Below are 13044 nucleotides of genomic sequence, written 5' to 3' on the forward strand. Positions count from 1 at the left end.
GGGAAGCCCCATCAGTTCTTTTTTTTTTTTTAACAGGTACTGACTTTGGTCGAAGACGGAAAAGTCCCAAGTGGTTAAACCATAAGCGAGATTGAAAAAAAAGGATTTTCCCTCATTGTAATAGATAAATAATCTTATGTTTATTTATGAACTTGTATTTTCATTAAATGGAAAGTAGTTAAATGGAAGGCATCTGTGCATGTGTAACAGTGGTCTTCTTACGGATAATCCCTCCTCTTCTTTGTGTCTTTCTTCTCACTGTGGCCACTGTTTTGCTTTTTAGAAGATTGTTGGACTGCCTTAAAGCTTTCTGCTAGGACTTCCTCAGGCCCCTTTTTGCCTCATCTCGTTCTTGCACTGGAATTCACACTTTGCTGTTTTCCAAGTAAGGCTCATCTATAACATTTTAATGAGAAGGGGAATTACTCATGTGCATGAGAAAATCTCTTATAATGCTTGCTTGAGTCCTGTCCAAGTTTGAGGTAAGAGATAATTGTGCCTCTGGTTGGGAACTCCATACTCTGTTTATGGTATTTAGGCTTTGTTTGTCTTTCAGTAACTTCATGATTTCCCTCCCTCTCCACTGTTTTTTATGGAAATCATCTTCCTGCTGCCTGAAGTGTGTCATTCTGCATCTTGCCAAGAAAAAAACCTCTCCATAGAGAAAATGACCCATCTCTTCCCCTCTGCAACCATCTGACTTAATTATGCACTATGCCTGGCCCCTGGAGAGCCCAGTGAGGAACATGAGGAAGTCCTGGATTGATCGCCAAGCCCTAGGGTCTTTGTCAATTACCATCTGGCACCCACGAGTCTGGCCAAATTTACAGGCATGTCTGTCTCTCAAAACATGTCAGGCTTGAAGAGTGAATCACTTTTTTTTTTTTTGGAGCCGCTATAAGTAGAACAGTCTTTTCCATTAAAACCCACTTTATTCTCTTCTAAACACCCCAGAACCTCTTGAACACACCTCCACATGTGATGCCTGGGAGACTGCAGTTCAATAACATTACTCGTTTCCCAGGACTCATGGCATGCATGGAGGCCTTGCAGGACCTGGGCTTTGCAGGCAGTTGGAGGTGAGTTTGAGAGGCCCATTCTTCTCTCAGCTATCTCTAGCCCTTGAGAGAGCCACTTACCTCTCTGAGCCTCCATTGTCTCAACAGTACAATGGAGGTAATATTATTTACCCCATAGGGCTATTTTAAGGCAAAATTAATATAATGCATGCAAAAGTAATTTGAAAACTAAAACACAATAAATATTAATGAATTTAATGAATAAGAAAAGCAGCACTCATTAACCATATTCCTTATCCCTGCCCTTATCTCTGCTCTTTAAGGGGAGAAAAAAGCTTTGTTCTCATCTCTTTTTCATAGGATTTCATATCATAGAATCCAATGATCCCGTCAAAGTCATGCTTTTCTAACTAGTTTTGAGACCCTGATTTGCAGTGTTATATATGAATGTTATACCTTCTGAGATACCTCTTTTGACCCTGACCTCCAGTACTTCAAGTGAATGAATGATTTTCCTGCACTACTTTGAATGTTTCCATCTTTTTGAGGGGGCGGTAGCACAACTCCATTTGTTCCAGTACCTGTCATACTCCCTTGGTATTGTTTGCCAGTCTCTCTCACTAAGCTTTAAGATAAGACAGGGTCTGGGTTCCATTCATCTCAGTCTCCCCAGGTCCCAGCATAGGGGTTGGTGCAAAGGAGGGGGTCAGGATATGACTGCCGGAAGGGGAAAGAAGGAAGGAAAAGAAGGTAAGAGAGGAGGGAAAGGAAGGAAGAAATCCAGACTTGATATTCTTAGAAGTATAATCAAGGGACACTTGTAACAATCTGTGAAAGCAACCATACTGGGAAAACGTATTATTACACCCTGGCTTCAAGTTTTGTTTTCATATTTGGGAGGAAATACATTATTTGTGTTTTGGACTAGTCCCATCAATCTGGTCTCTTCATCCCTGTCCCAGACTTCCTTTGGAGTTGTGTGGGCAGAATGAGGAGGTCCCTGGTTTGAATTGGTAACTAAAGGCTAGTGAATATTTTCCTGCTCAGAGCCAGCAACTTGTAGTTGCTGATGAGGAGATGGGGAGGAAAGCCCTCCAAGTCAGAATTCTTGGGCTTCTGCCTTACCCTCAGTGCAGCATGTAGCTGCATGTGTTATGAGAAGACTGGGAGTTTGAAGATGATAGCCAAACACTGCTCTAAGTGGATTCATATATATGTGTGTGTGTGTGTGTGTGTGTGTGTGTGTGTGTGTGTGTGTGTGTGTATATTTTTTTGTTTGTATGTTTTGTTGTTTGTTTGTTTGTTTGTTGTTGTTGTTAAACATTATGTCAATCAGAATTATATCGGTTTGCTATAAAAAATCTGTTTGGGTGTATTTCCCCATCCAAGTGAACGAGTTGAGCTGTTTGCCTTGATTTTCATACATGTCACAGAGACAACTTCTTCCTGTTTTAAATAATCTTAGCTAAAATTTGCAACTGATCCAGACATATGACAGTGACAGGAAAAGAGCACTGGTCCTAGTGTGAGAGGAGCTGTGTTTTAATTCCAGCTCTGTCACTTACTGGCAGTGTGACTCTAAGCAACCTATGAAACTTCTGAGGCTCAGTTCTTTTCTCTTTAAAGCGGGGACAATAATACCAACTTTTCTAGCTTGTTGTTAGATTTAAATGATTTGATGTGCATAAAGCACAGTGCCTGGCCCACAGCAAATCCTCGTTATGTATCTTGCAGGGAGGTATCAGGGGGATGATGACATCTTTGCTTTCTTTTAAGACCTACAGGTGGTCTTGAGAACTGGCACGGGCTGCAGGTCTCTATACTTTAGGAGAGCCTGACAGTAATGCCAGCTATACCAGAACCATGTGGAGCTCCGCCAGGTGGCTAGCAGCTTTAGGTCACAAAGCTGCTTTAGGTGGACTCCAGGTTAGTTAGCTAACAGATATAGTCATATAATATTTTGTAAACACACGCACACTAGTGATGATGGTTTTTCTTCTCCCCAGTGATGGAAACAAACAAACAAACAAAGCTTAAAATTCCTCCATCCTGATCGATAACCTGAACACATGTTTTCGGGTTCCCTCCCAACCCTGATCCACATTCAGATATTTATTTTATACATTGGTAGAACCAGAATGCAGAAACTTTTCAGTGTTCTTCTTTTTAAAGCTAATTCAACTGCTGAACTGATTGATAGCCTAAAGTCTGGGCAGGGCAGGTGCACAGCACCTGCCTACTCTTAAAGCTGGATCCTCCGTGCATTGTTCATGGGGTAAGAGCAGAGACAGTCAAATATCTCTCTGGAAAAGAAGTTCTCCACTGGGCTAACTTTCTCCCCCAGGGAACATTAAATGATGTCTGGAGACATTTCTGGTTTTCACAGCTGGTTGAGGGTGGGCCGTTAGCATCTGGAGTGTAGAGGCCAGGGATGCTGCTGAGCATTCTAGAATGCAAAGGACAGATCCCAGCAACAAAGAATGACTTGATCCAGAGTGCCAGTATTGCTGAGGTTGAGAAACACTGCTCCAGAGAAAGAACTGGAGGCAACGAAGCCTAAGAACCCCCTGAAAGTGCATAAAAAATGTGTGTGTATGGGGCTTTCAGAGAGTCTGAAACTCTTATGAGATTCTCAAAGAGCAAGAATTGTTTAGGAGCCTGCCGTAGTGTGAGTGAATAGCTTCCAGGACTGTTGAACTTGACTGTAACTGAACGGATGGCATTTCATGCATGTGCCCCTCAGAAGAGGTGGTGGTCAGTGAGGGACATAGAAAAACTGAGTCAGGGAGGTAAAATTGGGCTCTCTCCAGGAGAGTCTGTGCTCTGAAAAGCAAACAACTGTTTACAGTCTTCCTGCCAGATCTGTCTCTGGTAGACACCAACATCTGTATCTGCCAGAGCCTGATGTTATTAAATGTTCAAATCATGTTAACTAGACTGGCGTGGGTCTGCGCTCAACAAGGATTTTAATTTCTTTTGATCTAGATCTGTGTATGGTGTTACTGTAAATTTATCACTAGGCCCCTACAGGATGGAGGCTAGGTATTATTCATTTGTATCCACATTGCTTGGAAGTAACTGCCATGGTGTTAACGGTCAATGTTATGTGCTATAGTGAGCAGGAGAATTGAATTGATTTTGTTAGCACAAACATGTCACTCCGCATTACAGGGATATTTCTTCTCATAAATTAGCATATTGGTTTTCAGGCTTATGCTTCAGGTTGCTATAAGCTTGGTTAGTGTGAGTTGTCTTCCCCAAATCTGCCTTTGGGACAATGACAAGATTGAATTTCAGAGTCTGCAAGGCTGGAAGGAAGATACAGGTGTGTCGTGTATACATTGGGACAGTGTTGCCTTGTGGGACGTCTTGAGACATGTTGGTTGGCATTCAGCTATTGAGGAACAATTGTAGGCACTAAAGAATTTATGATCTAGTAGGAGAGATAGACCCCAAATGTATGTTCTTACTACATTGTAGAGGAGTGTTGGATGTCATGCTAGGGAGATGGTCTGGGGAGGAGGGTGCGGTGAGGATCTATTCTCTGAAGGCAATATTCTCTGTGCTTTATAAAGACAGCAATGAGGAGACTCTGAAAAGGCAAGAGAAGTAAGCAGGAAGACTGATGACAAAAGCCCAGGTAAGAGTTTGGCCAGGAGCTGGGACATTAAGAAAGGAGGGAAGGAACAGATCCAACTCAGTAAATGTGGAATAGAATAGAAGTCAAGAATGCCTGAGCTTTTTACCTTGGGTAGAGAGGATGGCGGTGCCACCAACCAAGGCAGCAGGCATCAGCAGATGAGCAGGTTTTGATGGGAAAGTTGAGAGTTTGGATTTGGACAGCTGTGTTTGAGGCCAGTGTAGGACAAGCAGGTGTGGGATTCCACCAGGGGCCTGACTTTGCTGTTTAGATTCATGAGAGAGAGAGTTGGGCTAGAGTCGAAGAAGATTCTGTATTCTTGGGGTCGTAGGAGGCATCTGGAACCAGGGTAGATATCTGTGGCATCTTCTAGGAAGAGGATTATGGGAAGAGAGGGCACCCTGGGAAAAAAGCTCCAGAAAGCCCACGACCAGAAATGGACAGAAGAAGAAGGATCGGCCAGTGTGACCCTGGAGTGGCCAGGAGAGTGGGAGGAGTGTCAGGAAGTCAAGAGAGGGGTGGCTTTCCAGAAGTGGTGAGTGGTCAAAGTGGACAGTACTGAAGCGGGGCCAAGTAGGGTGAGACCCTGTTGTGTTTGGAAAGATCACTAGTGACTTGCCCAGAACATTTCAGTCTCATAGGGAAGGCAGGATGGGATTTCCAAAGGCTGAAGGGTGACTACCAGGTGAGAAGCAGCAGTGGGTGTGGGATACTTTGAGCAACATATGCTCAAGGGATCATGTTAAGAGAGTGGTAGAGGGAAGGAGACAGTTGGTGTCTGAATGGGATCATAACAAGTTTCCAGAATGCAAATGAGAGGATGAGAGTCAGGAGATAGGAGGAGAGATAATATTGGGTTGGCCAAAAAGTTCGTTTGGTTTTAAGCAAAATAAAAGACACATTTGTCATTTTCACCAAGAACTTTATTGAACAACATATTCATTAACCGAATGAACTTTTTGGCCACCCCAATAGTTAGCAATGAGCATGTTTTCATCCATGAGTCCTCTCAGTTTCCAAATAAGTGGTCTAGAGCAGGAACCTCAACACAGTCTGAGCTGAGAATATCAGAATATCTGCAACCATGAGCCGTGATTCTAGAACCCAAACTGTTCCCAGATGGTAAATTAGCTGTGCTAATTGTGGAAGCTATGGTCAGAGCTTTGTGCCACGAGAGTGGTACTGTTGCTATCCAGAAGAAGTAATTGAGCCTCTAAATGAGATAGGAAATGAAAGGGTGATGTGTATGTGCTTAAAATGTATATTGATGCCTCCATTCTGCACCATAACTGCCCTCCTAGAGAGAGAGAAATTGTCAAATAATCTCTAGGCCTTGTAGATTCTGATTGGAAGCTGGGCACTTGGCCAGCGCAGCTTGTCAAACCAGGTTACGTGGGAATGTGCCCAAGGCTGCTGAGAAGAGGCAGCTCTGATCGGTGTGTATGGGCTTGTTAGACTCAGGCTGGTTTTTGCTTTCCATCAAAGAGACACCTGAGCCTCTCGTGTAGGTATTAACTCTGAGTTTGTCCCCATTGCTCTGTTTGCTTTGGTTACTGGTGCTCAGCAGAGGAAGCCTCTTGTCTTGGTGAATGGATCTTTTCTGAGAGCATTCTTGGCAAAAGGCTTTTCCATTGTAATAATGGTGGATACCACTTACAGAGGACCCACTCTGTGCCCGAAGCTCTGCCAGGGACCTTGTGTGCATCTCTCACTCACAGGAGGCTGGCCAGGTTGGCATCAGGATTGCCATCTTATACACGAGGAAACTGCAGCTCCATGAGTTTGGTTGAGTTGCCCAGTGTCATACAACTGAAAATTGCTGGACTGAGTTTTTGTTGGATCTTTCTCCCTCTAAGACCACCATTCTGTGCTGCCTGCCTCTCACTTGGCACTATGTCCTGATTCTCTGATGTGTATCCACTATGTGCTAAACAGCCCCCATAGTAGCCTACGTAAAAGGTTTTTAGGGCACATGACTTACTCTGTATTGTTCCTTTCAGAACAGATGGTCCACACAAAAATAGCAATAAAACTCCTCCTAACCTGCCTCCTTGCCTTTGGTCTTTCCCCTGACAGTCTGCCTTCATAGTGCCCGAGAGGGAGCGCTCTTAAAGACCACGTCACTCCTGTGTCTGAAAGCTCTCAGTGGTTCCCCATGACTATTGGATGACAGCCAAGCTCCTTGCCTTGGCACACAGGGCAGCCCTTTATGACTTGGCTCTTGCACACATCTCTAGCCACATTCTCTGCCTCAAGACGACTCACTGTTTTCTCAAGCATGACACTGAACAGGTTCCCATGCTCCTTTACCCCTCTGAGCCTTTGCTCGAGATATTCCTTCTGCCTGACATGTCCTTACTGTACATGTTCTCTGCTTGGTAACCCAAATGGCACCTCCTCTGTAACACTGTTCTCTGACTGTTCCAGATGGAATTGTTCTAGAACATTCCATATGGAATTTTCCTTGATTGTATGTCTGAGTTCCCTAAAGTTGATGAGCAAAGGAGCAAGGTTCTGCATCCCATGCTCTATCTGAGGTCAGCTCTGGGCCTGACATGCAGTGGAAAATCAGTAAATGTAGTTCCATTGAGGCTCAATGTATTGATATTTGCAGATGTCATTGAGTTTGATGATCTTGGAGACTGGTGAGTTCCTGCAGGGGTCCCAGCTTCATCATGATGCTTAAACCTGAAACTGGTTGGAGATAGCTGGAGTGGAGAGGGAGCATCTGTCTAACCTTTAAGCTGGACTAGGTTCAACCTACTCATGAGGAACTACAATATCTTTTCTATTTTTCTTCTCCCTCCAGAGATGCCTTAGGGATCATGTTAAGAAAGTTTCACACAGGGAGCATTTTATGGTCCCCTGAAGAAAAACACCAGATACTTAATTATACGACCTTAATTAAGCCTCTATAATTTCAGAGTTGATCACTGTTCTCATGGAGGTGGAGCCCCAATATCATTTTCTCCTTTCCCCCTTGAATCTTATCGTGGTGTCACACATGCAGCTTACTCTGTGTTTCAGGTGCTTCTTAAACGTTCATTGAATTGAAGAGCTCTGTTTCTACAAGGCAGGGAGTATTCTTATTTCCAACTTAGGGATGAGAGAACTGAGGTTCAATACAGTTTTGAAAAATCTTATCCTTTGCAAATACAGCATCCTTCATTTTTCCACTTGTAACACTTTTGTCATAGCCAGAGGTCCATAAAATGACATTTCTAGGGCCAATCTGATGTCACTCTTACTACAATGTCACTTCTAACATCCCCAAGGAAGGACAGATGGCCTCCTTCTCATTCTTTATTATCTCTGACCTTTACTTTAGGGACTGTGTACCTATCTGTGGGAGCTGGGGGTTGTGTCGATCCCTCATGTTTCCCAGTTGTGAGTGTTAGTGTCTGGCACATACTAGGTGCTCAATGCTATGTCTCTCTCTTTTTTTAAAAAAAATTTTATTTATTTATATATTTTTGGCTGTGCCACACAGCTTGTGGGATCATAGTTCCCTGACCAGGGATTGAACATAGGCTCTCAGCAGTGAAAGCGTGGAGTCCTAACCACTGGACCACCAGGGAATTTCCCTATGTCTCTTTCTTACAGAGCTGCTTTACCGGACCTCTTCGTTGGGTTTCTAATTTTAAAAAATCTATTTTTTCCAAAAGTTAGCCTCCAGGATTTTTAATATGCTCATGACTGGGCTTAGAAAAATCCTTCAGTTAGGCAACCTGATCACTATTTCAAACAGGGAGGAAAAATCACATTCCATAAGAAATGAAACATTTCAAAGTGGCAATGCTTTGAGTGACTCCAGTGCTGCCTGATCACTTTTCTTTTTATTATGCAAATCAGGTAGGTATCCTGTTACTTCTAGGTCTATCTACTGTCATTGATGATCTCCACATGGATGGTCTTTTGGCATCATCTGGCTTGTCAGTGAAGCCCAGTTCTCAGAGTCCTGCTGTGGACATTGTGTTGTTTTGTCTATTCACAGAGTATCAGACCTGGGAGGGTCCCAAGATCCCATCTGGCCCAATGCTTCCTCATTTTCCAGAGGCCCAGGTGGGGAGGAGACTCATGAAATGTACATGGGAGTTAAAGCACAGCCAAGAGTGGACACTTCCTACTCTCTGCAACCCTCAACCTCCTGCTGTTAGTATTCTTTTACTTTTCCTGAATTTAGGTTTATTACTATTCCCTTGTTAATGTCAACCCTTGATGACTTCCACAGAGAGCAAGCATCCCTGTAAGCGTTCTATCAGTTCACTTTCTGGAACACACAAGTGCTGGAATTCTTGTGCATGTCCAGCTCCCTCATTAACATCTCTGCCTTGTCTTTGCTTCTGCCAAAAATACAGTGTGATTTCCTTCAGGCATGGCAGGGAGAAGGGATAGTAAGGTGATGCAAGAGGCTTGTCTGCCTCTTAGCTCCCTTTGGAAAGGAGCTAAACTGCAGATATACAGTTTGATTGAGGGACGTTACAAAATCTTGATGCTAATTACAATGGCATTCAGATGGCTGTGTCTCTGACATGATTGTGTTGGTACCAGTATTGAAGCACATGACATTGACAACAGACAAAAATCTTTGTTTTCTCTCAGCTCTAGCAAGACCTGTGTGCATATGTTTTTCCAAAGGCATAACCTGAGAGTTAGTCACAAGAGTCGTTGGTCTCGATAAGATATTACCTGCAAAAGGAGCTCTTGGGTTTAAAAAATGTGGCCAGGGGCTTCCCTGGTGGCGCAGTGGTTGAGAGTCCGCCTGCCGATGCAGGGGACACGGGTTTGTGCCCCGGTCCAGGAAGATCCCACATGCCGCGGAGCGGCTGGGCCCGTGAGCCATGGCCGCTGAGCCTGCGCGTCCGGAGCCTGTGCTCCGCAATGGGAGAGGCCACAGCAGTGAGAGACCCGCGTACCGCAAAAAAAAAAAAAAAAAAAAAGAAAAAGAAAATGTGGCCAGTGTGGGGTAGGTGGAACCCTATCAAATTAAAGCATGGCAAAACGTTTGCAGAATGAAAACTTGATCCCAGGCTTTGACTGAAAGTCAAACAGATTTGCTTTTTAAAATTTTTTATCCCATTAAAGGAAAAAGAAAAAAGGTTTGATTGACTTTTGTTTTTCATTATTTTTTCATTTCACTTGTATCTATACTTCTGGCTTCGAACTGTGACTAGGGAAAGTGCCAAAATATTAGGCAAGGATGTCTCCCTGGAATTTAAGTCTGACCAAAGGCTGAAAATATGAAAACTCCACCAAATGAAAGAATCCAAATTCCAGGCCTGTTGTGCACACCATGAGTTTAGGGGCATTTTCCTCAGACTTTTTAAGGTTATTACATTATTATGTTTCACCAAACTAAGTGAACATCTTCTAGTTCATTAACAGGTCTTAAAGTAAGAAAGTTGGCCATCAGAAGAAGAGGGGTGGGGAAGTATAAGGAATGACTACTTTTTTAGCCCTGAATATACTACATACACATATCATTTCATAGAATCCCCATAAAAGTTCTGTGAGAATTCATTTTGTAAGTGGGGAAATTGAGTGTGAATTTCCTCACCGAGTGTGAGTTTCCTATGGTTGTACAACTAATAGGAGGCAAAACTGGGCTTCAAAACTCAATTTGATTCCAAAACCCTTGCCCTTTCCACTTCTTATTTCCTGATCACCTATTTGGAAAGAACACAAAATGACAGTTCCCTTTCTCTCTTCCTTAGTCTTCCTGATTCCTGAGCGTTGGCTAATTGAGTTTTGTTTCTTAAAGTAATAGTAAGTAATTTACTCTAGTAAGCCAAAAACACTGGCCAATAGAGACGCGGATGGATCTAGAGACTGTCATACAAAGTGAAGTAAGTCAGAAAGAGAAAAACAAATATCATATATTAATGCATATATGTGGAATCTAGAGAAAATGGTACAGATGAACCAGTTTGCAAGGCAGAAATAGAGACACAGATGTAGAGAACAAACATATGGACACCAGTGGGGGGAAAGGGGGGTGGGATGAATTGGGAGATTGGGATTAACATATATACACTAATATGTATAAAATAGATAACTAATGAGAACCTGATGTATAGAAAAACAAAAACAAAAACAAAAAACAAAACAAAACATTGGCCAGGACCTGAGATTCGTAAGTATTGTATGTTTAGATGCTGAACTGGGGTCAGGAATATAATATTTACGTCTCTATCGTTTGGTGATGATTTATGGCACCACGACTTCCTTTTAAGATTATGATATCAAACATTCTTAATTTAGGCAGGCTGGTGTGGGTGGATAAGCACTGAATTTATGGTCAGGAAACTGGAGTTTAAATTCCAGCTTTGCTACTAACTTCTTGGGTGACCTTGGGGGAATTTCTTCTTTCTGGATCTGAATTTCTGTGTCTTAACAATTAGAGGGTTGGGCTGTAGGAGATAAGGTAACTTCTGACTCTGACATGCTGGGATTTTGTCACACTTGATTTAATTGGATGTTTCATGAAGGTAGGGACTTTGTTTATTCACTGCTATATCCCCAGGACCCAGAACATGTGCTAGCACGCAGTTGGCATTTAATATACACTTACTAAGTACATGAATGAATCTGCTTCCTTTATGAACTCAGTATAGATTAGTCAGGTATTATTTATTGAGTACCTATTGTATGTTAGGCACTTTTTCCTCTTCATTTTTCTTTTTCTTCCTCCCTGTTTAAGTCCTTCCTGGTTTGCCTCCTACCCAAATCACTTCTTTGGATTTGCTCTTAAGTTGCTCAGTAGCACACTGGATTGGAGTGGGGCTAGGGTAGGTCCCTGGGGAAATCATACAGCCCAGACCTAGCCTATTGACGCATACTGAGGGATCAGTAAGGAGAGGCAGTGGCAAAGAGTGGGAGGTGAAAGAGCTGGATCTTTACCCAGAAATTCAGTTTCTTCTCTAAACTTGTTGGGTTGGACTAGATCAGCTTTTATCAGATTGGTCTTTTTTTTTTTTTTTTGGCCGTACGAGGGCCTCTCACTGTTGTGGCCTTTCCCGCTGCAGAGCACAGGCTCCGGACGCACAGGCTCAGCGGCCATGGCTCACGGGCCCAGCCGCTCCGCGGCATGTGGGATCTTCCCGGACCGGGGCACAAACCCGTGTCCCCTGCATCGGCAGGCGGACTCTCAACCACTCTGCTACCAGGGAAGCCCCAGATTGGTCTTATACTGAATACTCTCTGTCCGAGATTAATAGATATGCCGCACAAAGGGAGTTCTGTAGTTAAAAAAAAACTTGGGAAACATTGGTCTAATTAAAAATAAACATATGGTTAATAAAAAGTTGTAAAAGGTGTCTGTACTGTGAAGCTTCTGAGAGGCTCTAATATGCTAATACATATTATGATTCTCTGAGAGGGAGCTACAGGATGAGGCTTGGACACCTTGAGAGATATGAGTGTTCAGAGCAGTTAGGTGTCCCACAATTTGTACAGCCCTTAAAGTTTTCAAAGAGTGAGCTGAGCAATAGACTTGGTCCTTCCAGATCTGGAACTGTTGAATTTAATAAAATACAGTAGTTCCACTAGAGAATAAAGGACATCATTAAATCATTAAATTTCTATGGTATATAATTTGACACACTGAAACCTGGCAATGGCAATGGGAGGGGTGGCGGGCTAGGTCTTGGGGACAGTAGAGAGGTCGCTAAGTCTTTGGTTCCCTTCTTTGCATCATTTATCTCTTACAATTTGTAAACAATTCATGATCTAGAGCCATCTATTTCTAGAGGGCAGGTCACCTAACTACTTAATCTCTCCATCTGCAAAGTGGATGAGAGGAGTACACAATAATTTTCCAGCTCAAATGGTTGATGATTTTGCGATTTGCTCTCTAGTTACTCATCAAGAGCAGGCCCAACCTTGAATGCATATGAGAATTAATCATGTCATGGGGAAATGAAACAATATTTGTTTTTATTATGCCACTGTTAATGACGTAAGGTTCACCATGACCCTGACTGAATGGTGCAGGCAGGGGCTTGTAACGTGAGAAATGGATCCAAATGCATTACTTGAGCAGATAGTAGGAAGCATTTAAGTTCAGATCTTTTGAGTTGGGATATGGCTAGGACAGTTTCTAGAAGGGTGAAACCAACCCTGGTGAATTGTACATTGTTGGGTTGGTACTTGTATATTCTTATTTATACCATGTTTTTTGCCATCCACTTTTATTTAATGCAATGCAAATAATAAAACTAACAAAATTGCTATCACTTAGAGAGTGACTACTAAGTGCCACATATTTTCCTAAGGACTTTACACATAGAACATCATTTAATTTTTATAACTACTCATTAGGGATCTATTATTTTTGTAATAGATATGAGGGAAATAAGCCTTAGAGAAGTTAATTAACTTGCTTGA

The 13044-nt window shown here is 42.7% G+C and overlaps 1 long non-coding RNA gene across 1 annotated transcript in view; it reads left to right on the top strand.

The window, feature by feature from the left end:
* The first annotated feature begins 959 nt into the window (after positions 1 to 959).
* Positions 960 to 13044, top strand: part of LOC137226998 (uncharacterized) — a 252577-nt gene continuing 240492 nt past the window's right edge. The window contains exon 1 of the long non-coding RNA XR_010944645.1: positions 960 to 1079. This is a non-coding gene — a long non-coding RNA (uncharacterized lncRNA). The remainder of the gene's footprint in view (positions 1080 to 13044) is intronic.

Source organism: Pseudorca crassidens, chromosome 7 (assembly GCF_039906515.1).
Source record: "Pseudorca crassidens isolate mPseCra1 chromosome 7, mPseCra1.hap1, whole genome shotgun sequence".
NCBI lineage: Eukaryota > Metazoa > Chordata > Mammalia > Artiodactyla > Delphinidae > Pseudorca > Pseudorca crassidens.